Here is a 23,857-nt window from a genome sequence, read left to right as displayed (position 1 = left end):
TCATGGTGATCTGTAGTGATTCAAATGGAGGCTGCTCCATCCCTGGCTCCTAGAATGGCTCCATCCCTGCCTCCCAGGATTAGCAGACCCCAGCTAATTTACAATGGACATGAAGTATGAGTGAGAAATAACCTTTGTTCTTATAAACCACTAAAATTTGGGGGTTATTACCTTCTCATTTTATAGGTATAGAGAACCTGAGGCCAAGGGACTTAATTCTTGTGGAAATGATTATGTCAACTTGCAACAATGAAAGATGACTTAGCCTATTCTGATTGATGCACTCCTCTCCACCCCCACCACCCCCAGTCTCATCTTCAAACAGCAGCTCCAGCATCAATCTATGCTGCTCAGAACTTCTAATGGCTCCTCATCAACATAAAATGAGACCCAAATTGCTCACTTTCAGACCCTTTATGGTCTGGCTACCTCTTTGATCTCATTTCTTACTCTTTTCCTTCTCATTCCCTTTTCTTAACCCACACCTGCCTCCTTGTTGTCACTTGACCATTCCTCAAATGCTCCTGCCTCAGGGCCTTTGCACCTATACTTTGCTTCTGCCTGGGTGGCTTCTGTCCAGAGGTTAAAAGGTTCTTTCCTCATTTTATTATGGCCTCTGTTGAAATGTTCCCTCCTCAGAGAGACCTTCCCTGACCACCTGATCTGAATTAGTAATCCATTACTTTAACTTCTCATCCTGCTTTATTTTTCATCATAGTGTGTATTATTAATTACTACTCCCTGACACTATAATTTCTATTTCTTTGTCTTCTGTGTTCCTCCTGAGGCCTGGGATTTTTGCCTGTTTTACCCACTGCTTGAACTTATTATTTAGTTACTGGTCCACTTTAGGCACTCAAGAAATATTTGTTGAGTAACTATCAGCCCCATTTTATACATAAGGGAACCAAGGCTCAGAGAAGTGAAGTAGTTTGGCCAAGGTAACACAAGCAATTAGTAAGGGAGTTGTGATCAAGCCTTGGTCTCTGACTTCAGTTTGCTCTGGAGCTGGACTTCTTCTGCACACAGCACCCTGTAAATTCTGTCGGCACACAGGAGCCCTGGGCCTCTGAGTCGTGCCAGCCATGCACTTTCTCTGGTTTTCATTTATGAGACTTGAGGTTAGGATGAGCAGTTTTGAAAAGTTTCACACTCAGTTGTGGTTCATTTGTCATGTGGGTCGTAATCTGTTTTCTAACTGCATCTCTACAACAGTCTCTGTGCTAATGAAGGAGACTTGTCATATAATAAATAAAAAATCCGGGCAGCCCCGGAGGCGCAGCGGTTTAGCGCCGCCTGCAGCCCTGGGCATGATCCTGGAGTCCCGGGATCGAGTCCCACGTCAGGCTCTCTGCATGGAGCCTGCTTCTCCCTCTGCCTGTGTCTCTGCCTCTCTCTCTGCATCTCTATGAATAAATAAATAAAATCTTTAAAAAATTTTTAAATAAAAAATCCTGCATGATCCCAAAGTCATTACTTGCCTTTAAAATGAATGGTCTCTGCACTTAAGCTTGAAAATACAAGTGTCTGCTGTCTGAGGAACTCACTTTGAACACAAAACGGAAGAGCCTTTTGAAGAGCCCCCTGTCTTTGAGGCTGGTAGGAGCCCACGGGCTGGACTGGGCTGGGCTGGAGTGGTGCGCTCAGTCTTTGGAGGACAGGGCGGCCACCGGCATTCTGCTTGGCCTAACCCCCCTAGAACTGGGCTTGCTGGTTCACAAAATAGACACAAGGAGTGGAGATGCTAATAAGGCAACACTGGATGGAGATAGGTCAGTAAAGGTAAGACTTGCCCAGATAATCAGCTAAAATCTCGGTGACATTTTTATAGAGTCACAGACTATTGGAAGAACTGGAATAGGAACACCTTGGACTTCTTCAGACCAGTATTCTCAGAATGTGTTCCATGGACCATCTGCATTAGCCTCATCAATGGTAAGCTGGAAATGGAATATTCCTGGTTTCCATTTCAGCATTTCTGAATCAGTTCTGCCAAGAGAACTCCAGAATCTGCACACTGATCTAGCTCCCTAGAGGTTTCTCATGAACACTCCAACTTTGGGTCTAGTTCAGCCTTTTCATTTAATAGGCTTAAAGAAACTGAGGCTAGGGATTTGCTTCTTGTAGAGATGTTTATGGCAGATTGTAGCAAGTAAAGGTGAAATTAATTTTCAGGGTAAAATAAATATAAGAGCCATCATTCATCTCTCTCTCTCTTTGGGCACAAATGCCCGTAATAAAACAAAATAAACAGAAAACCCAGGTTCTTATAGGAAGCATGTGGTAAAATAAGGTTTTCTCTAATATTCCTTGAAGTCAGTTTTCAGATTCTCTGCACAGCCCGTTTTAGAGCTATTGATTCTTGTCTGAAGTAACAGGCTTCCATGAATTTGCTCCTGTGTTTACCTGCAGAATTGAGGCTGCTGACAGTTATTCAGCAGCTGGAGAAAGAGAAGAGTGAGAGCTGGAAGAAGGAAAAGAAGAACGAGTCAAACCTCAGCAGATTATTCATCCAAATAAATGCCGTGAAGAGCTTTTTTAGAGACCCTTACTACTTAGGCAAGGGAATAAATGTAGAGCACATCAGAGAAGCCATTGTATCTACAGGAACCAACAATTTTTTTTTTTCCCCAACGATGTAAAATAAGGACAAAGGACCTATCAATCAGCCCGGGAATGACTAATTATTGGAGAACAGAAGATTCTCTGTAGTTTATTCTTTGTATCAATACATGAAAAAAAAATCCCTAGAATTTTGTGGTCAAATGTGGCTTTAAGTGAACAGATAAGAGCCCAAGTAAATGGAAGCACTCCTCCATTCCTATGGGAAGTTGGTGAACTGCCCACATAATTTGCTGATAAAGGCCCATCTGTTAAAACAAAGTAGAGTTGCATTGGCAATACATTTCAGCCGGAGACTGTAACTGGTTATTTTTTCTTGACAGCCTTGTTGGCTTTTTTTTTTTTTTTTTTTTTTTTTGCAAGCCCAGAAAACTATTTGAGGGTGAAATATAGATTATGATATTGGCTTTAAGTTAATGTTACACTTTCAGCTTGGGGAGAGAAAAACCCATCGGCACAAGTTCTCTTGTAAACCCTGTTGCATGATAAATTGTTATGAGAATAAAGTCATAAGGAAAACTCAGCTTTGCAAATGACACACGTAGAAAAACAGCAGATGTCTGATGAAGTAAAGAACCGACTTATTGCCAAGACCTTGAAAAACAAAATTAATTTCCTTTCGTCTTTGATAATGATGATGTAATGTAGTTAATAGGAAGAGCCTGCCACGCTCAAGTAGTTATAAAAGGAGAAACGTTCACCAGGCACTGGGTCCGAGTCGTTGGTTTTAGTTTCTTTTACTCTCCACAAGTTGGTTGCTAGATTAGGCGAGTCAAAGAAGCAAGGAACTTGCATCGCGTTGTTTGCGATATAAATGGGCTCGGGCTCTATTAATTAAGCACCTATTTCATACAAAGGAAAGAAAGCAGTTAAATCAGTTCTGACTCTGACAGGGATTTCAAATATCTGAAGCCTTTGAAAATTATTGTCAGTGAAAAAGACACCGCACAAGAATAAAAGTCATATTCTACAGAATAATTAAATTTCCCTACAGAGGAGGATGCTTGGTTTTTAGGTAAATGAGGCACATGGCTGGTGTCCCTTTCCATACAGAAGAAACTTAAAAGTACACACTAAAGAAAGATTTATCTATGACTTAAGCCATGAACAATCCATAGATCCAAATGTCTCTTTTCAGCCCCATCTAAAAAGAATCAACAAGAAAGCTTATTTTGAGGAACATCTGACGGTTCCTGGCATCTCGTGTTTTCAGGGTATAGAAGCTGTTGAATTTTCTGGCCCCAGTAAACTAAAGTTTTAAATAGGCAGAGTGCCAGGGAGCCTAACTCTGGTCTCAGCATCGGAATTGGCCCCATTCTACTGCACATCTGAATTTGTTTTGTCTGCCCTGAACCGCATGCCTTGGGAGCAACCTTTCAGAAAGGTTACTCTGAATCTCAGAGAGCAAGATATCCCTCTTACGACAGCTGGTGCCTGGAGGGTCAGAGTATCAGCCATTAAGAATACCAGCTTGGTGGGGCTGGTGAAATTTGCCCCTCTTTCCAGTGCTTTCCCTGGAAAGCATACATGCATATTATCTGGGAGTTGCTTTTTCAGTGGTGCCAGCAGCAGAAATTGCAGATAGGTCAATGCTGCTGACCTACCTCCTGACTGCTACCTCAATGTGAAGGCCAGAGTTTTAAACTTTTTTTTGGTGTTTTGAGGCCAGTCATTATCGCTCTTCTCTGGGGGAGAGTCTTCTCCCTTGATAAAAGAACTTTGAAGAACTAATGGATGAGTCTTTTCCAAATCCATGATAGTTTATGTTGAAACCTGGGAGAGATGCAAGCTTTGTTTTGTCTGTCCTTTTCTTTTATTTTCTCTTTTCTGTTTCTAGACCATTTATATTGGAAACACATTTAAAAGGTCCTTTGTTTATTATTTTTCTTTTTTTTCCACTTGATTCATCTGGTATAAATTTGGGTTATCTAGGAGGGAAACCTGACAATATACCTGTTGGCCTAAACTCCTTTGCTATCATGAGAAGCTGCCTGGTTCAATGATGTGATAGCAAATAAAAACAATAATGATGGGAACGACTTATCAAGCATGGTACCATAAGAGTATTAAGTGTTTTTTTTTGTTCAGTTTTGTTAAATTGTGACTGTCCTGTCACAGCAAAATGACAGATTACATACTATAAAAAGCTCCATTTTACAGATGAGGTAACTGAGGAGTCAATTTATTTGCCCAAGATCATACAATCATTTTCTGCCAAAATTGGAATTTCAAGGCCTTTACTTTTAACCACCAGGCCACACCACTTCCGCTTTTCTCTAACATTGTGTTTTCTCTGCTTCTGGGGTTCTTGACCTATTATCCCCCATAACCAGGAATGGGGGGATGTCCTATGAGGGGACACTTGCTATTCTGAACTGGCCTGAGAGAAGATGACCCAGGATCTCCCTATTGTGAAAAGGTTCTTATTAAAATTCAGTCATTTGGTTAATACATATTGGAGCCTGCAGAAAGCACCCTTTTAGAAAGATGGGTCAAGCTGAGGAACTCCTTCGACATCCTAGTGTAACAAGTTTGAAAGCTATTGCTTTTTTGGGTTGACCTGGGAGATTTGGATATGTCTTCAAAACCTTCCATCTTTGCTGTTTCAGCTGGGGGATTTTTAGCTCAGACAAGCCCCAGAAGAGATGGAAAGAGCCTGCTAAGTGGAGTTGTAAATCTTGAACACTTGCATTTTCATACAAAAGCAAGCAGAAAGGAGTAAGAACTTGGAAGGTCATCTCACAGAGGAAAAAAAATTTAAGGGAGGAGCTGGTAAGCTTCATGTAGAAATTGTGTGTTGGTTGAGGGGGAGATGGCAATCAAAAGGTGGGTAGAAGGGACCGGAGTCTGAAAGGTAGATACTCTTGTTATGGATTCTAGGAAGGAAGAAAGGAAAAGAATGTGACTCAGAATGAGCTATGGACAAATTAAAAAAGAAAACTCAAGTATCAGGATAAAAGCGGAATAACTGAGAGTTTGAAGAGATTAAGTTGTTTCCTTCTCTGTTTTTCTCTGAAATATTATCCTAATGTCTCTTATAGCTCTTTTTGAGCAGTGTTGATGACAATATAGCTATTATCATAGAAAAATTAGGACTTGTAAACCTCTGTATAAATTTTCCTCCTAAGAACATTCTTTTTTTTTTTTTTTTTGCCTCACACATTACTGTTGGTAGAAGCTTACTACTCAAGAGGGAGGAACTCAGTTTACATTCTCCATAAATAGAACATGTTTGTCACCTGGAACAAAGAGCAGCAGTTTCTACAGGTACTAAATCTCAAATAATTCAGTTTTTTTTTTCCTTAGACTTGATGGGATGAGAAAAACTCACAAAAAACCCTGAAGTAGTTGTATTCCTGTCTTGCAAATAAATGCTTGTCTAGAATGGCTATTAAGGCTATTAATGGCTATTAATTAAAACTATTAAGTAATAGTTTTCCAACTAGTACTATAAATAAGATTACACAAATGTCTTCAAACCTTGCAAGGACATCATATCTATGTGCAGCATGAGCTGATTATCTTTACTCTATTGATGTTTTGGCTTCTCAAAACAAAGAAGTGGTTAAAGATTTATTTGTTTATTTGAGAGAGAGAGTGAGAGAGAGACAGAGAGACAGACAGAAAGAGAGCCCAAGCATGACAGGCAGAGGGAGAAGGATGGAGAATCTCAAGCAGATAACATGGGGTTCGATCTCATGACCTGAGCCAAAGTCAAGAATTGGATGCTAACAAAGAAGTGGTTGAAAACATGAGTCTTCAAGGTAAGTGAGACAGACAAATTTCAATACCAGCTCTAATACTTATTTGTTCCATGTGTTTTTACAAATCACTTGGAACTCAATCTCCTCATCTGTGAAGTAGGGGTACTATTCCTACCTCATTGGGTTGCTCTGCAGACTAATGAGAGAATGGGTTACACACATTCCTGGCAGGGAAGGTCCTCAGTAAATGGTAACTATTATCATTATCTAGTTGCTAAATATATCTAAGCATTCTAATATGTAGGCAATTTTGTGTTTGGAAACTGGAGGGTATCTTAAAGTCAGGCAGGTTCTCACAACACCTGGACACTAAGCAGAGTGTCAGGGTGTTTGTGAAGTTGTTAATGCCCTTTAGACTCCCTAAATAACAAGCCAGATATTTGATCGTTTCTTTCAAGAAGTTCTGCCTTTCCATTGAGGAACACGGGGCAATTCCTTCCTTCCTTCCTTCCTTCCTTCCTTCCTTCCTTCCTTCCTTCCTTCCTTCCTTCCTTCCTTCCTTCCTTCCTTCCTTCCTTCCTTCCTTTTTTCCTTCCTTCCTTCGTTTCTTTAGCTCCTACTATGTGCCGTCCATTGCTAAGGTGCTAGGTGTTTAAGAGTGCAAACAATTGGTGGATTTTCCCCTTCATGAAACTTACATTCTAGTGGGAGGAGAGAGCTAACAATGAATAAATAAATAAACAGAAGACTTTTTGATGATAATTAGTACTCTAAAGAAAAGTCTTTGGATATGTATGGACAGCAACTGGATGGAGGTAGAGGACTGATTCTAGTGGGGAGGTCACAGATGTGTCTCTGAGCTGGTGATTATTATTATTATTATTATTTTTTTTTTTTGAGAGAGAGAGGAAGAGTGGGGGTGAGGGGTGAGGGCAGAGAGAATCTTAAGCAGACCCCCCACCCAGTGCAATCACATGGGGTTTTCTCTCACAACTCTGAGATCACGACCTAAGCCAAAATCAAGAGTTGAATGCTTAAACAATGAGCCACCCCAGGTGTCCTGAATGAGCTGGTGATTATGGAGGGAAGAAATGAAAGGTGAGAAGAACACAGGGAAGAGTCTTCCAGGTAAACAAGCAAATGTGAGCACCTGTGTGTAGGAAGGGGCTTGGTGTGTTAGAAAAAGAAGGCCAGGGATCCCTGGGTGGTGCAGCGGTTTGGCGCCTGCCTTTGGCCCAGGGCGCGATCCTGGAGACCCGGGATCAAATCCCACGTCGGGCTCCTGGTGCATGGAGCCTGCTTCTCCCTCTCCCTCTCCCTCTGCCTCTCCCTCTGCCTATGTCTCTGCCTCTCTCTCTCTCTCTCTCTCTCTGTGACTATCATAAATAAATAATAATAAAAAAAAAAAGGCCATCATGCATGGAATGTGGTGAGGGAAAGGGGAGAGTGATACAGGCTGAGGTCTGGGTGAGAAGACAGAGACAAGGAGCAAAGTATTAGAAAGGGGAAGGGGGAGACTTGCAGGAAATTACTCCAAAGTAGAGGCTTCCATTGTAGGGGGACTCCTTGCCCCTTAGGCACAACAAAGAGAAAAACCAAGAGATTGAGTAAGAAGAGGACTCACTGGGAAAAGAACACTAGAATTTCAGTGGTAATTTTACTTTGGAAAACAAATAAACAAAAGATCCACATTTCACCAGCCTTCCTGGTGCACCTGGGTGTAATGGAGCCACTGGAAAGCTTTTGGAACACCTTATTTCAATTTCTCTTCAAGAAGGTTATAAAATTTTATATATGTTTTATATGTATTATATGTAGATATAAACATATTTATATATTTTTTACGTGTATATATATATAAAATAATTGAATTACTGTATATATGCATATGTATAAATCTATCTACCAATTATTTCAGTTTCTTCTCAAGGTTGTAAAATTATATATCTATATTTCATATATATTATATATATTAATGTAATTATGTTATATATATATAAAATATCTATCTGCCTATTATATGTTTAGTCCATTGAAGGCTTAGAATCAACCATTTTCATTCTGTAGCAGTTTTGATATTTTTGAAAATAGAAACATGTCATACAAAGTATCTACTTCTGAGACATTGGTGTGTAGGCAATATTTAAACCTTAATTTCTCCAGACTTTTCTTGCCTATTCAGAGCTCACATGCTTGATGATTTCATGCTAGGTGATGTGACCACATAGCATTCAGCAACTTAACCCTGTTAGGGAAAGCATGGTGCTAATGATGCCAAGGTGGTGGGGTCAGACACCAGTGGTTGGCTATCTTTGTACTGTTACAAGGCCATTTATTCTGTTAGAGCATATGTGCCTTTGGACATGAGGAGCACAGGTGATGGTATGTCAGTGAGCAGAGAAGATCTATCATGGCCATTGGCATGTGGGAGAGCAAGTGATTGCTTCACTGCGGCCTCCACAGAGACACTGTGAGCTGAGGCTTCTCTGCTGTCAGCAAAATCCTCTGATGTTTGAGAAATCCCATGGAAAGTCATATTCTAGGAAACGTAACTCTTTGTGGAGGCTTACAAAGCAAGAGCAAGTTAGTTCTCTTTTTGTTTGCTAAGACTCTCTTGTCCACCCACTGTTTTCTTTTACTCTCTTCAACAAGTTGGTTTGATTAGATTTTAACATAAATCTCAACATATGGCAAGACCTTAAGTTATGCACTATTGAGGGCAGGGAACTGATTTGACTTTTTTTCCCCATAGAATAGAAAAAATAGAAGAGGGAAGAAATAAGAAATTATACTTTGTGAAAATTTTTCATACTGAAGTATGGTTAAAAAAAGGAAAAATTGAAGTATGGTTGACATACAATATTACATTAGTTTTTGGTGTGCAATGTAGTGATTTGATAAGTCTATACTTTATGCTATGGTCACCACAAGTGTAGCTACCATCTGTTACTTTGGTGTAATTTTTTGAGTCAGATCTTCCCTTTGAACATGTTCTCCTATCAACTGCCCCACTGGGGTCTTAATTTGTCTTACAGCAGTTTTTAAACACTTCACTGATTCCCATGTTGTGAGCAAGTAGGGGCCATATTCAAATACATAGATTCCAAGAAGAGAATGACATATTTCTCACAGGAACGGCACCTTCTATCTCAGAATGGGACATTTACATTTTATGGAGTTGGCACAGTTTAGGTTAAACAGGCACATAATTTATCAACGTATAAAACCAGTAATAGGAAAAAAAGGCTGCGGGGGCACCTAGGTAGCTCAATTGGTTGGGTATCCAGCTTTTGATTTCAGCTCGGGTCATGATCTCAATATTGTGGGATAGAATCCTGTGTCAGGCTCTGCACTCAGCAGGGAGTCTGCTTGAAATTCTCTCTCCCTCTGCCTCCCCACTAAAATAAATATATAAATCTTTTTTTAAAATGTTGCATTATAGGATAAAATATTCAAATGTAATGTGATTGTTTAAAGCAGTTGATGGCTCCAACAGGTCAGTCAAAGAAGGTAGTCTAGATTTGGGGATGATTTTACATCTAGAAGAATCCTCTCCATGACTTCAGTGACTGAGCACTGGAGAGCAGGTCTTCTCCTTAAGGTGAATGATATTTGAGGTACCAGATAGTTTTGTTTTGTAACTGTGGTTCGAAGAGAGGGTTGACTTGGGACTGAACTGCAATCAACCAAAAGAAATACCAGCAAACTGAAGAGGTCACCGACATGATGATATCAGATTACTCCTAAGGGATGAGCCAAAACACCAAGAAACTGACTCAGAGACTTCCCCCACAAGGTGGACCAGTGGTGCTGATCAATCAATCTTGGGCCAAGGGTGCCAAGATCAGCCTTCAGCCAGGCCAGCCATTCCAGCATCCAAAGGCTATTTGACCCTGAACTTTCAGGGTGAGCTATTTGAGGGGACGGGCAAAGTAGTCATTGAACACAGGGTCAGAAGACAATGGCACATTACCTTAATAGAACAGAAGGCTTCCCGACTGCCCTTCTAAAGGATTCATACAAATCGTTGTGTTGAGAGGAAGAAGAAAGTGAGAAACATGGATATACTACCGTTAGGGTCAGATGTCAATAAATCATGCCGGGCTTCTTTCACATGTTTCCACTTGAAAATTAAGGAAATTAATGTAAAAGATACATTTCTTAAAAGTCACAAGGCTTGGGAGGAAGGCACAAGGAATTGGTGGACCTACTTCTAGATCCTGCCAATGCACTTTATGACCTATGTTCTCTTCCATGAAACACTGATTCTCTCCTGACTTAATTAACAGTAATGCAAGAATAAGGGGAAACTGTTTCAATAGTAATATCATTGCAGGTAGGCAATGCAAACATGCACATGAATAAAACAACACCTAAAGTCAAATGAAAGCTTGGTTGGAAAAGCCTGCAAAAAGATGTTATAGAAGAGAGAGGCTGCTGCCTCTTGGTGGGCTAGTAGGGAAGTTGTTGATATTATGAACTTAGGTTGACGGTTTATGGGCTGGCTCTGAAGTCAAATGCCTCCATTCAAATCCCAAACATTTCCAGTTACTTCCATGTGACCTTGAGGTAGGCAATTAACCTCTTTAGGACCACTTACCTCATCTGTTAAATGGTACCTATTTCATAGGACTCTTGTGAGAACTAAAGGAAATAATATAAAGCTTGTCAAGTGCTTAGCTCCATGTCTGGTAAATGTGAGCTCTTGATAAATGGTAGCTATCAATATTAAGTCATGCTTTAGAAGGAAATGTATAAAACAGCTTGGCAAGGAGTCTATTCTTCCTGCAGGCTGTAAATGTAAAGATGACACACCCTATGGTCTATTTTTTGGGCTTAAGTTGTAACTGTCATTGTGTCATTTTTCCCACCTTTTCCTCATTTTCCGGCCCATATCACTGATCCACTTCACTTTCTCTTATCTGGATCCTGAATCAAAGTGGTTTAATACACACCAGCAATCTTTGTTGAGTATTTCCCATACTTACTAATGAAAAGTTCAAATTGATCTAAATAAACATTTATAGAGATGCCTGGGTGGCTCAGCAGTTGAGCGCCTGCCTTTGACACAGGACGTGATCCTGGAGTCCCAGAATCGAGTCCCACATCGGGCTCCCTGCATGGAGCCTGCTTCTCTCTCTGCCTATGTCTCTGCCTCTCTCTCTCTGTGTCTCTCATGAATAGACAAGTAAAATTAATGGGGCAATGTAAACGGTTGTATTCCAAAATGAGTCTCGTAGATTATTGTAACAATTTAGCTGTCTATATTCCTATATTCTCTCTCCTTCAATTTTTTTCTTTTTTTTTTAAGATTTTATTTATTTATTCATGATAGTCACAGAGAGAGAGAGAGAGAGGCAGAGACACAGGCAGAGGGAGAAGCAGGCTCCATGCAGGGAGCCTGACGTGGGATCCGATCCCAAGTCTCCAGGATCACGCCCCGGGCCAAAGGCAGGCGCTAAACCGCTGTGCTACCCAGGGATCCCTCTCCTTCAATTTCATAGATGGATTTAGGAATCAATGCAACAGTCATAAAACAATATTGGAAGCAATGGAATTTTTTTAAATTAATAATCTCATGGGTTTAAACACAATTGGTATGTCCCAAATGCATGGTGTCCTGGATTTAATTTTTTTGTTTGTTTTTTGTACTTTTGGATTCATAGTTTCAGATGGTTGTGAAGTACTTGTGAATTCTTTAGGATGAACAGTGAGGGAAGCATATAAATTTTTATTATACGTCCTAAATTGCAAAATGAGTTGTGAAAATTAGATCTACCTGAGTATGCAGCTCTTTAGTAACTCTCGTGAACTTGGTTGGAATGGAAGGAAAGTTGCTTTTGGAAGATTCAAAACGTCCAACTGTACTGCTAGCTTCCTCTTACAGTTTGTGTGTTTAAGACCAACAAACACTAGAAAAGTGTTCTTGGAGCTACTTGGGCATTTTTGTTTTTTAATTCAGAGAGCAAACTATTTTGAACTCCACACCAAATCTCCATGGTTCTCAAAAGGAAAGGCATAGCAATGCACTGCTCTTCCACGGACCAAATAAATCCTGAAGGAAAATATTGGATCGTTCTGTTTATTCCTCTGTCAAGAGTTTATTGATCGAGTGAGCTCTCCTGTAGCTTGGGCAGCCTTTGATCTGCCAGGGAGAAATTGGGTTTGGGATTTTGGCGGAAGGGAGGGGAGGAGGTTGGGGAAGGATTTGGAATGTAATGGCCCTTGTTATCTGTAGTGGCCAGAGACACCCTGACACGGGCCAGCTCGGGGCTGCTGCCCAGGGAGGAGCGGAGGCCAGGAGATGGCTGGTGGGAGCTGAAGGCAGGGCTTTGGCATTTTCAGCTGGAGAAGCACTTAGTTAAAGCCGTTGGAGTGATTTCTTGCTGCTAATAGATTTGTTTCTTTAGAGGCAGATAAGTAAAGGAAACGATGACTTTTAAGTGAATAGTTCCCCTGCTTGGGGCTGGTTAGTGTCAGCTAGTCCAGTGGCAGGAAATACCGATGTTTTTTTTTTTTTTTTTGTAGCCTAGTGACAAAAGGCTTTGCTGTCTCCCCTCCCCCTCCCCCTCCACCCCCACCTTCTTACCCTCTCTCCTGGCCTACAAAACCCAGACGCCGGCCCTTCTGCCTGCTGGTGGAGGGCCAAGGCTTGTCTGAAAGCCGTTTAAGTAATTGCTCATAATTGCACATGTTTCCCCGACTGGGCTTTTACCTCTCCACCCCTGAAATTAAAAGGGGCCAAAGATGTGTGACCTTTTTCTAATGGGATGGGTTCTGGAACAAAGGAATTCAAGGAGGAGGCCCGGGGCCTTTATCAGGGCTCATCTCTGACAGCTGGCTGGGGCCTGGGGGAGAGACTGGGTTGTCCTTTCTCAAGGTAGAGAAGAACAGGGTTGGGAGGGAACTCTTCCTCCCCAAACCTCACAGTTTCACATGGTGTGTTCTGAAGTTCTCGCTTCTCTCTTCTTCCACTCTGCCTGACAATAAAATCTTTGCCTGATGCTCAGTGCCATTGAATTCTGAAAAGGAGTTGACTGACAACACCCAGTGACAGCTTGGGCTGTCTGTCTTTCCCTGGGTAACTCCTTGTGCCTTGCATGACTCACTTCTCTGAGTCTCAGTTTCCTCATATGAAAAACAGGGATAATGAGATAACATCACCTGTCAGAGGGATCTGAGGTAACATACGCAATGTATAGTGCTTGGCACCTGGGAAACCAATGAATGATCATTATTTCCTAAATATAATTTCTTGGTGTCATTTTACTCCTCTTATCTCTCTCAGCTGGGGAGAAACAAATTCCAGGCCTTGAATTTTATGACCCAAATTAGTTAAAATCTATATAATTCTTTTTTTCTTTTTCTTTTATTAGAGGGAGGTGGGCAAGGCAGAGGGAGACAGTGAGAATCTTAAGCTCTTAAGCAGGCTCCATGCCCAGAGCAGAGTCCTGCATGGGGCTTGATCTCATAACCCCAAGATCATGACCTGAGCCTAAATCAAGAGTTGGTCGCTTAACCAACTGAGCCACCCGGGTGACTCAAAGTCTATAGAATTCTAAACACAGAAAGGAATTTTAGAATCCTTTAGTCTACATTAGAATACTTGGGGAGTTTTTCCAACTATTGATGCCCAAGTCCCATATCTAGAGATTCTGACTTATTTGATCTTGGATAAGATCTAGGTATTAGTACTTTCTAAAAAGAGGTTCAAAGTTATTCCAATGTGCAACCAGAGTTGAGAATAACTGATCTTATTAAACCAAGAATGAGAAACCTGAGGCCAGTAGAGATTTATTTGCTGATTCCTTCATTAGCTCGCTGATCCATCCCCATCTATGCATGCAGCACCAAATATATATTGAGCATTTACTATACATCCGGCAATATTCTAAGCCCTGGGGATGAAGTTAGTGGATTACTCTCCTTGTAGGAGAGCACAAGAACCAGACAGAACCAAGCTCTGGTGGGGAATAGTTTTGATCTATCAACTGCTAGCTTGTTGCTCTAAGTTGCTTCTTTATTATTATTTTTAAAAGATTTATTTATTTGAGAGAGAGAAAGAGAGAGAGAGAGAGAGGAGGAGCATTGGGAGAGGGAGAGAAAATCCCAAGCAGATTCCCTGTTGAGTGTGGAGCTGGACGCAAGGCTGGTTGTGGGATTCAAGACGGGGCTCAGTCCTGCAACCCCAAGACCGTGACCTGAACTGAAACCAAGAGTCTGAGGCTCCACCTACTGAGACACAGGCCCCTCGTTGCTTCTTTATATCAGTAAAAGTTACACTTGGGGCAAGGAGAAATCGGTCATTTGAGATGAATAGTTCATAAGGATTTAAGCTTCAAGAGCAGATGGTGGCTTCTCCATGCTGAGATTCCTGTGATCATCACTAAATGTAAACATCACAGAATATCTTGCACCTGAGGACTCTGCATGTCCTGAGCCATTTTCTCTGGGCTGTCCTCTTGCCCTCAAATTTGCCTTACATATTAGGGCATAGTTCATGAGCTACAACCAGATTCTGGTCTGGAAATCCTGCTGACACAAACAAAATGGAGACAATGTGAAAATTCTGTGCCTTGGTTTATGCTATTATAGTTAATGATCTGTCAGTGTTTCCATTATAAACCCCTGTTTTCGGGGATGTGTAACCCAGTCATAAACGTTCTCTCCAGGCAGAGCTTTGGCACTTGTGATTTCAGCCTGGGAGCACATGTGTGTGTTGCTGTGTGCATGTGTTTTTACAAGGGTATGAGAGAAAAAAATAAGTTAGCCATTTTTAAGCAAAGGATGGTGAGAACAGGGGGGGAAGGTGGTAATTGATTGCAGATGCTCTTTTGATGCTGCCAGGACGTGAAAACTGCTGAGTTGCTTTGCCCCCCAATTGGGGATCTGAAGGGTTGAGATGCTATTCTGTGCCTTAATTTTGTGCAAGAAATGTTATTTGACAAAGTAAAAAAATCCACATGTGAAGGGTAAAATATGGACCTGTGTAGTTTCCACAAGAACAGGAATTGACTCAGGTCCAGAGGCTGTAGGGACCAGAAGCCAAAGAATCTGAACAATATGCTGCAAAGAGAAGTTCCTTTCACCTGGCCTGGCTTCCCTTCACCCCCTTTTGCTCTATCCCTGAGTAGTAGGCAATGGAGAAGGTGTGGCAGGGGCTTCCAAGAAACTGCTTCACTCAGTTTTTGGTGGTGGCCATGGTTGTCTTGGTGTATGGTTGATAGATGGAGTTGTCCATTTTCCCTTTGAATACAGAATTCAAGAAGATTTCTGATAATATGGTTTTAATGAGATTATATCAAAATTGCCATGTAAAAGGCACTAGGCTGACCCATGTTGGTTAGAATCCAGGAATCAAATGATCTATACTACTCCTATCATTGTAAATCCTGAAGTGGCCATTATGCATTAAAACAAAACCAAACAAAACCAATTTCATTTTGTGAGCTGCTTCACCCACCTTTTTCCCAGAGAGGTGCTGTTGTTTAAAATCTAAGAAGGACTAATCTCGAGCAGTAAAGAAATCTGCAGAAGAGAAACCGGGGCCAGTGAAGTCAGAATCTGTTTGGTCCAGAGACATGTCTATCACTCAAAGTGTACAATGTGTGCCTCTCAAGCAGGAAGCTTCAATACCTGGCTGATAAGGACAAAAACTAGTGTTATATGGATCCTTACATCTCCAAACCATGACCTAGTGAGAACATAGAAGTTTCTAGATCCATCTCCCCTCACGACCATTCAACAATTGTCTATGGTGTATAGCACTGTGGATATATGTATTTTTTATTGTTATAAGCTGATTTAAGACCATGTGCTTCAAGAAGCACTCATCTCCTACAACTTTCTCTCTTGTTCACTGTACATTAGCCACTCTGACCATCTATGTGTTTCCTGAGCATGTCAAATTCATCCCTTCTCTAAGGCCTTTATACCACTCCTCTCTGTGCCTGGAATGTTCTTCCCTCTTCTCTTTGCCTGCTGGTTCTTTATTCTCATTTTAGTCTTAGCTCAAATGTCCCTTTCCATGTAGAGCCTCACTTCTTCCCGTCACTCGTATTTTCTCTCTGGCCTTTTCAAGAAAAACTTTGCCGACTTCTGCTCTAGTCTAATACTGCATTGTAGTTTCTCTGTGGCACTTGCTATTGGTTATAAATTATCTTACTATTATTTGCTTATATGTGTATTTGTCCGTGTCTCCTCACTAAAAGCTCTGGAGGGCAGACCTTTTCTGTTTTATTCACTGATGCCTTGTTGCCTAGTTCAAGACAGAAAATGGGCACTCAAAATGTATGTGCTGGATGAACAAATGAATGAATGGGTACAGTTCCTGGATTACATGATTGGCTCTAAAACTTTAATTGGCTCATTCACCCATTCATTTAGTAACTAATTACCAGGTGCCTGTTACGTGATATGCGGCAAACATTTGTGCCTTTGGCTTATCCATTCATTTGCTTTTTTGTTGTTGTTGGTTTTTTTTTTTAAGATTTTATTTATCTTATTCACGAGAAACAAGAGAGAGAGGCAGAGACATAGGTAGAGGGAGAAGCAGTCCCCCTGCCAGGAGCCGAATATGGGACTCTATCCTAGGACTCTGAGATCATGCCCCGAGCCAAAGGTAGAGGCTCAACCACTGAGCCACCAAGGCATCCTCATTCATTTGCTTTCATGGAGGTTGACCTATCAAGACCACTTCCTTCCCTGGGCAGCTGTGGTGTTAGAGCCAATGGGCTTGGCAGACTTTTCACGTCATCAGACAATTCTGACTCTTCTTATCTGATGAGGCAGTCTCTCATCCTGTTGCATCCTTCACTGACAGCAGCACCAGGGTTGTGCAGCTCAGAGCTCTACATTGCCTCTGGGGGTGACCCATGCGCCCTCCCTCAGGAAGAGGCACCAGTCCTATTTTTGCTCATTCAAGTGCAACTTTTGCCTCTGCTTGTGCCACAGAAATCCTCTTTTCCCCACGTTCCCATTTGTCTGGGTTTGCCCCTGCAGCCTCCCACTCACACCTGCAAATCTCATTCATGTGGTGTTGGATTCATTATTACTGGCTTGAAAGCATTTTCCTGAACTCAAGCCACAGATTCCAAGAGAGAGGAGGGCAAGAGTCTGGTGGTCTGCAAGCTTTCCCCTCCTCCTCCTTCCTGCCTTCTCTGCAGATGAGTTTCTGGGAAGGACTCTCCGTGTGCTTTTTCTGGAGTAGATGCTTAGTTTACTAATGGTGCTTGTAGAGCAGGAGGATGTAACAGTCTATTTTATATATTATATATCTCAGTTCCTGGTGATGATAGGAAGATAATTACCCACCCTGAGTTCACATAGCATTTGATACACTGTACAAGATGTTGAAAGATCTCAAGTTTAGACACCTAAGAGAGGATGCAATTCATCCTTAAAGAAGCCTATCTCTTTCCTCATGTGTTAGAATAAAATGCCCATTTTTATACTTATCTAGTTTGTGGTTGTAGTGACTATATGATCTAGATTTTCCAGGCCAGCTCTGGTTGGCAACATACTTCCTCACTGTAAAATCATGAACCCCAATGTGGAATTGGTGATATTTTAATAGGAAATGTTGGCCTATTTTGATACCCTTTTAAGTATCTCATGGGTTGTCCAGTTTTCCTCTGAGCAGTAAGGAGCTGGCAGGGTTCAGCCAGGGTAGGTTGAGGGCCAGAGAAGTTGAAGACAGCTGTCAGGGCAGATGGGAGTGAACTGAGATGACATGAACCTGACCTGTCATAGCTCCCTGATTTACCTGATTAAGAATCGGCAGCTACTTCTCATGTGTTGTATATATCCCCCTTCTTGGTTCTTACTTTATATAGGAGCCTGTTCATGTTCCTATGGAGCCTCCAAGAACACCAGAGTAGAAAGTTCAAATAAAGGGTAATGCCATTATGTCGGCCACCTGGCAACCCCAAGCACCGAGAAAAGCTCCAGGCCCATGTGGGTGCTTCATAAACATCATTTAACATTTAATGGAGGGAAGAGACTAGTAAATGTGCTCTTGGTTGGCAAGAGGTTAGGGAATCTGATCCCTTCCTTCTGACATTTAAGCTCTGCTTTTTCCACACACAAAAACACACAGAGCCAGGGAATGAATAGATGAGACACATATAAGAGATTTAGGAAAGCAATTCATAAGGAAAAAATAATTCCCATTTTTGTTGTTAAGTGGGCATTCAAGATACCAACCCCACGGTGCAGAGGTGGATATATCCTGACATTAAATACAAGGTCTGAAAAATATACTGGCCAGTAAGGTTTGGACTAGGGTAAAATGTGAGAAAGTCTGGCTCCTCTTCTCTTCCCAACCTCTGTCCCTTGTTTTAAAGACTCCAGGCCTCTTTAGAACAGAGCATCTCAGAATCTTAAGTACATATGTAGCTCCTGTGGGTCTTGCCAAACACACATGTAGATTTACTATGTCTCCAGTGGGGCCTGAGATCTTGTGCATCAAGCAGGCATCTAGCTGATGCCCATGCTGCTGGGCCACAGTTCACATTTTAAGTCATGAGGCCTTAGGGAACAAGTCCTCAAGTCTATATTGCTTGCTTCCTCTTGGCCTGAGGTCCAATTCAATCCCTGGGCCAGAACTCTGAAGAGGGAGTCATTTTTCTTGGGCTGGATGATTTGAAATATGCATGCATACAGTATAGTTTGGGATCCTGACGGTCCTGCTTTTGGAGTCCCTGTCTAGCCAGGTGTCCTCCTCAGCTTGCAGTGGGGGCTGAGAGGCCCTTGCCTTCTCCATGTTCTGTCCCTATCAGGGTCCCTGGTCATAGGCTCTGCCATTCTCTGGTAGGGCAAACTATTAGCAGTAGGCCTTGGTTTCTTCATCTAAAAAATGGAAAAAAGAATACTACCTACATCATAGTGTTTTCAGGATTCAGTGAGTTAACCTGTGTGAAGTTGGTGCCCCACTCAGAGTTAGCCCTCAAGGACTTCTGGTTTGTCCTGTCACATGCACTAATCTCTGCCCCTCTCAGGGAGCTGGCGGTACTCAGGAGGGACATGATTGTTGCCATATTTGTGGCCAAGTTTTCATTGTATACATTGGCCTTCAGGAGCATATTTGGGTACATTGTGATGAGAAGATTTTGGGGTGAGCATACCTCCAGTAATCTCAGGTGGTAGCTTCTGTATATGGACACTTGGGGAAACCAAAGAGACTGGCGATCATCTCAGCAGTGTCAGCAAAAAGAGGACTTTTCTAGAGCCACAGCAGCTAGTCATATTACCCTGTCTAAACCAGTGACAGAGTGAGTCTCTTACCCTCTCTTAGAAGTGCTGGCCAGTGCTCCCTAACCTGATGACTGGGTCCTACTAATGACCCTGCTAATCTCCAATGCTGCTATTCTCATCACTCTAGACTTCTTTCTCACTCTGACATGGTATGCCTCACTCTCCTTCCCTCATACCTTCTTCTTGCTCTTTCTGTGTTGATCTCCTGATTCTGCTGCCATTCTTATACTTACTGCCTATTTCCCTCTGTCTTGAGCTTAAACTCTCCCAGAGACTATGTGATCAGTTCAGCCAAATTGAGACTGAAACACCTCAACAAGCCCCTTATGGGTCACTGACAGCATGTAGTCCAATGTGCTGTGGCCAGGACCCCATGGTTATGAGGTACAAGTCATGACTGTCCCCTCTGATGGTATAAGTGCTATAGGCAGTCATATGAAGGCCATTTAGGATGCTTTGAGCAGAAAACCTGATTCAAGTGGCATACAGAATAAGGAACTAATTATCTAATATAAGAAGTCCAGAGGTAGGGTGGTTCCTGTGTGGGTCACCATTGATTGCCTGCCTAAACCTGTTTTTTTTTCTTCTCTCCTGTGGAAGAGCCTGGATTTTGTTTCCATGAGAAACTATATGGTTAGGCAAGATTGTACTTTCCCTATAGCCATGAAGGTGGATTTTGATGAGTTTCTTTCTGTTATTTCTGCCAGAGATTGGTTTAGACAGGGGAATGTGACTCAATTCTAACCAATAAGACACATAAGGAACTTCCAGGAAAAGTTTTCTTGCTTACAAAGCAGTGTCCATTTAACCTTCCAACTCAGCCATCCCACTCCTAAGGATTTAGTTGAGAGAAATGAAAATATACATTTATACAAAGACCTGTCTGTGAATGTTTACAACAGCTTTATTCATAATAGTTAAAACTGGAAACTGCCCAAATGTCCTTTAACTGGTGAATGGATAAACAAATTATGGTATATATACACAATGGAATACGACTCAGCAGTAAAACAGAACAAATCACTGATATATGCAACAATATGGATGGAGTTCATATGCATTATGCTTAGTGAAAAAAACCAAACACAAATGGCTAACCCTCCATCATATATGATGCCATTTATATGACATCCTTGCAAAGGCAAGTTATAAGGACAGAAATTAGATTAGTAGTTGTCACGTGCCAAGGTTGAAGGAGATTGACTACAAACAGACATGATAGAACTTTCTGGCATGATGGAAATGTTCTACATCTTGGTTGTCACATGACCGTATACATTTGTCAAACTTACAAGGTTGTACACTTAAAACTGTTGAATTTCACTGTATGTAACTTATTTTTATTTATAAGCCTGATTTTAGAAAAAGACAAAAGTGAGAGGAAGCCAACCCATTTTGTCATTCCAATGTCTTCAGCTTCTATTATTCTGAAGCTATAGTTTGACCTTCTAGACAATGCCTTAGGCTTGTATTATCTGAAGCTACATGGTATCTTCACACCATGAGGGGGAGTCCACCTGGAAGATCACACTACCCATTGAGGATGGTGCAGTAGAAAAAATTGTTGAGCAGCTGAATTAACCAGTCCTAGAATCACCCTACCTCTCTGATTTCTTGTTGTGTGAGACCATTAATTCCATCTTGTTGAAGCTATTGAATCAGGCTTTCTGCCTAAAGCATCTCATCCTAAATGACACCGATGTATGTGTAAAGAACTGCCTCCTCTAGTGCTGTCCACCAGAATGGGACTGAAGATATGCAAGAAAGAAACTCCATCAAGCATCATTATCCATCTAGGCAACATCTAGGCAACTGTGGTTATTCATGCTTTTTATGTCTCCAGTCTCTTAGACTGTACTTCCCACTCATTACCATTGCAAGTTTCTGCTATATCTGCTTTCCTTAGACGTCTGAGGCATATACATCATAGCTACATGAATAGCATGAATAATGTTCCCCCATTATGAGGACAGGGGGCCTGCAGCTATTGGCTGGTAATGCTCTGGGAGCCCATGGTAGCACAGAAGGACTGAACTTTCCAAAGTAGCCTGAAAACTTGGTCTTGCCATTTGGTGCACCCAGCAGTCTTCTGATGGAGAAGGCTTCCAGGATGAGGACTGAGTGGAGAAGACCATGTGTTAATGTATTCTAAATATGAAGGTACATGCCTCTGGGAAAGCAGAGGTAGGTTTTTGGTTGGTAAAATTATAGACACATTTTTAGAGAGTCATTTAAAAAAGTAAGCTGTGGCATTCAGCCAACATGACTCCAGAATTGAGGCCAGAGACTTTTCTTTTGGTTTCAGAGTCAAAGAAACAGGGCACCAAATGACGTGTGTAAAAAAGTCAAAGCCACAGATACAAATGATGACCAAGGTAGGTAGGCGCTGATGGTCACATATTACCATATATATATATTACCTTATATATATATATATATATATATATGACTCCAACCACTGGGCATAATTTGGTGTCAAGAATCCTATTCAAGAATTAAAGAAAACCTTACATACCAAGGCTGCATTGTGTCAGTTAGTTCAGCAAGAGCATAAAATTCTCCCAGGTGAGCAAAGCCATCTTTTCTTCTCTTTTTTTCATCCCTATCCATTTAGTGCCTCCTTCCTTTTTTTTTTTTTTTTTTTTTCCACTTGGTAGGTCTACATCACTTCTAGTTTTCTAACACTTCCAGAGTAGGCCTGGCATACCTTGGCAGTAATGTATCCTATGAGCCTGTCCATGTCTCCTCCCCATCTAAAGGACCCAGTTTTACACATCTGATGACTGAAAAGTTTTCCATGGTCTGGGTTCTGGCTCCTTATATCTCAAACCTTATTTCTCCCATGATTCACATACTTGGGATATGGGGTTCAGTAGGTCATATTCAGATTATGATATGACCTCTGGCCTATACTGTTGTCTTGATGCAGAGCTAGTCAGCACGATGGGCAGAGGAGCATTCCTAGAAGAAGTCCTACACTGGGATGGCTAATAATGATGTAAATATCCATGGAAAATGACTGTGAACCACATACATTTTTCCTGCTAAACACGAATGTACCCCCAATTTAACTTCTTAGCCAGATCCCCAAAATGCCTCTAGCCACTCTGAAAACAGCCAAACTGAGGGTAAGTGTGGCTGAAGGAAAGCCAAAATGGAAATATAAAATGGACTTAAGCCAATTGCAGTTAAATATTACACATTTGCACATTTCATAAAACATACAACTATGTAAGCTTTTTGCTAAGTTCCCTCCCAGGATCTTAGAAAGTATCTATTTTAGAGAGGTGCCCTAAGGTTTAAGCTTTATTAATTTAAGGTGCATCCATCTCTGATTTACTTAACCTATGTTATATGACACAGGCCTACTTGGCCTGACGGTGAATCACTGTGTGAAACACATGTGCCACTCACACATTAGTGGCTCAAAGGATGTTGAGTGAATGAATAAGAAAATGGATTATTTCATTGCAATTTGAGCTGGCTTGAAGAACTAGGAAGCATACTATGCATAATTCATAAATATTTATTGACTAGTTAGTTTCTTATGAGTCTATCAGTGGATAGTTAGAGAAATTGGGATATGCTTACCCATTTATCACAAATATAAACAGAACCTAATCAGCTCTGGTTGAAAAGGGGCCCAGAAAAGGGGTGTGTTTATCTATAGTGAGTGGAACAAAGGAGCCCCTTTGGGGAGTCAAAACTGAGCTCTGAGTCTGACCCCTGTCCCCCAAGAAACCAAACAGGAATGGTAATATAGAATGACGTAGTGTAGAACACTGTCCACCACTGGGTGAGATATCCATCAGCTGCTGGAAAAGAGGTGAAAACCTCTTTGTACTTTGAGACAGTTCTGACAAACAGCCCACAATGATCTGTGGCAGCAGAGAGAATGTAGTGAGGTGGGTCTCCCTCAACCATGCTCTTCCTCCTGCTGGATGCAGGGCCTTCTACCCTTCTGACCTGTGCCATGTTAGATTTTCACCACTTCTGAAACCTCACTGGTGGCTACCAGAGTCTCCATCCTGCAACCCTGGCTGGGATCTCCGAGTTGGCACATAGCCCTCATGGGTGGCTGCCCATCTTTTCCTTAATGACATCCAACTCCAGCTTGGTATGGAGCTTCCTTCTATTGTCCCCTGTCTCCTCTCCAACCCCAGCTTCCAGGCACCTGTTCTTAACTTTGCACCTGATGGTCTAGTGTGCTGCTGGCACCACTCCGTGTCACTCCTCAGTGCCTTTTCTCAGTCATTCATTCCTCTGTCTGCAAAGCC

At 41.6% G+C, this 23,857-nt stretch overlaps 1 long non-coding RNA gene across 38 annotated transcripts in view; it reads left to right on the top strand.

Annotated features, from left to right (window-relative positions):
* LOC119876491 overlaps positions 1-23,857 on the top strand; it is a 309,631-nt gene that overhangs the window by 45,285 nt on the left and 240,489 nt on the right. For all 38 annotated transcript variants that reach the window (XR_005363295.1, XR_005363296.1, XR_005363283.1 and 35 more), the window contains exons 6-8: positions 1,832-1,935; positions 5,232-5,394; positions 5,798-5,889. This is a non-coding gene — a long non-coding RNA (uncharacterized LOC119876491). The remainder of the gene's footprint in view (positions 1-1,831; positions 1,936-5,231; positions 5,395-5,797; positions 5,890-23,857) is intronic.

The sequence above is a fragment of the Canis lupus genome, chromosome 8 (genome assembly GCF_011100685.1).
Source record: "Canis lupus familiaris isolate Mischka breed German Shepherd chromosome 8, alternate assembly UU_Cfam_GSD_1.0, whole genome shotgun sequence".
In the NCBI taxonomy this organism is placed as follows: Eukaryota; Metazoa; Chordata; class Mammalia; order Carnivora; family Canidae; genus Canis; species Canis lupus.
The sequence above is the reverse complement of the archived record's forward strand: the minus strand, read 5'-3'. Positions and strand labels throughout refer to the sequence as shown.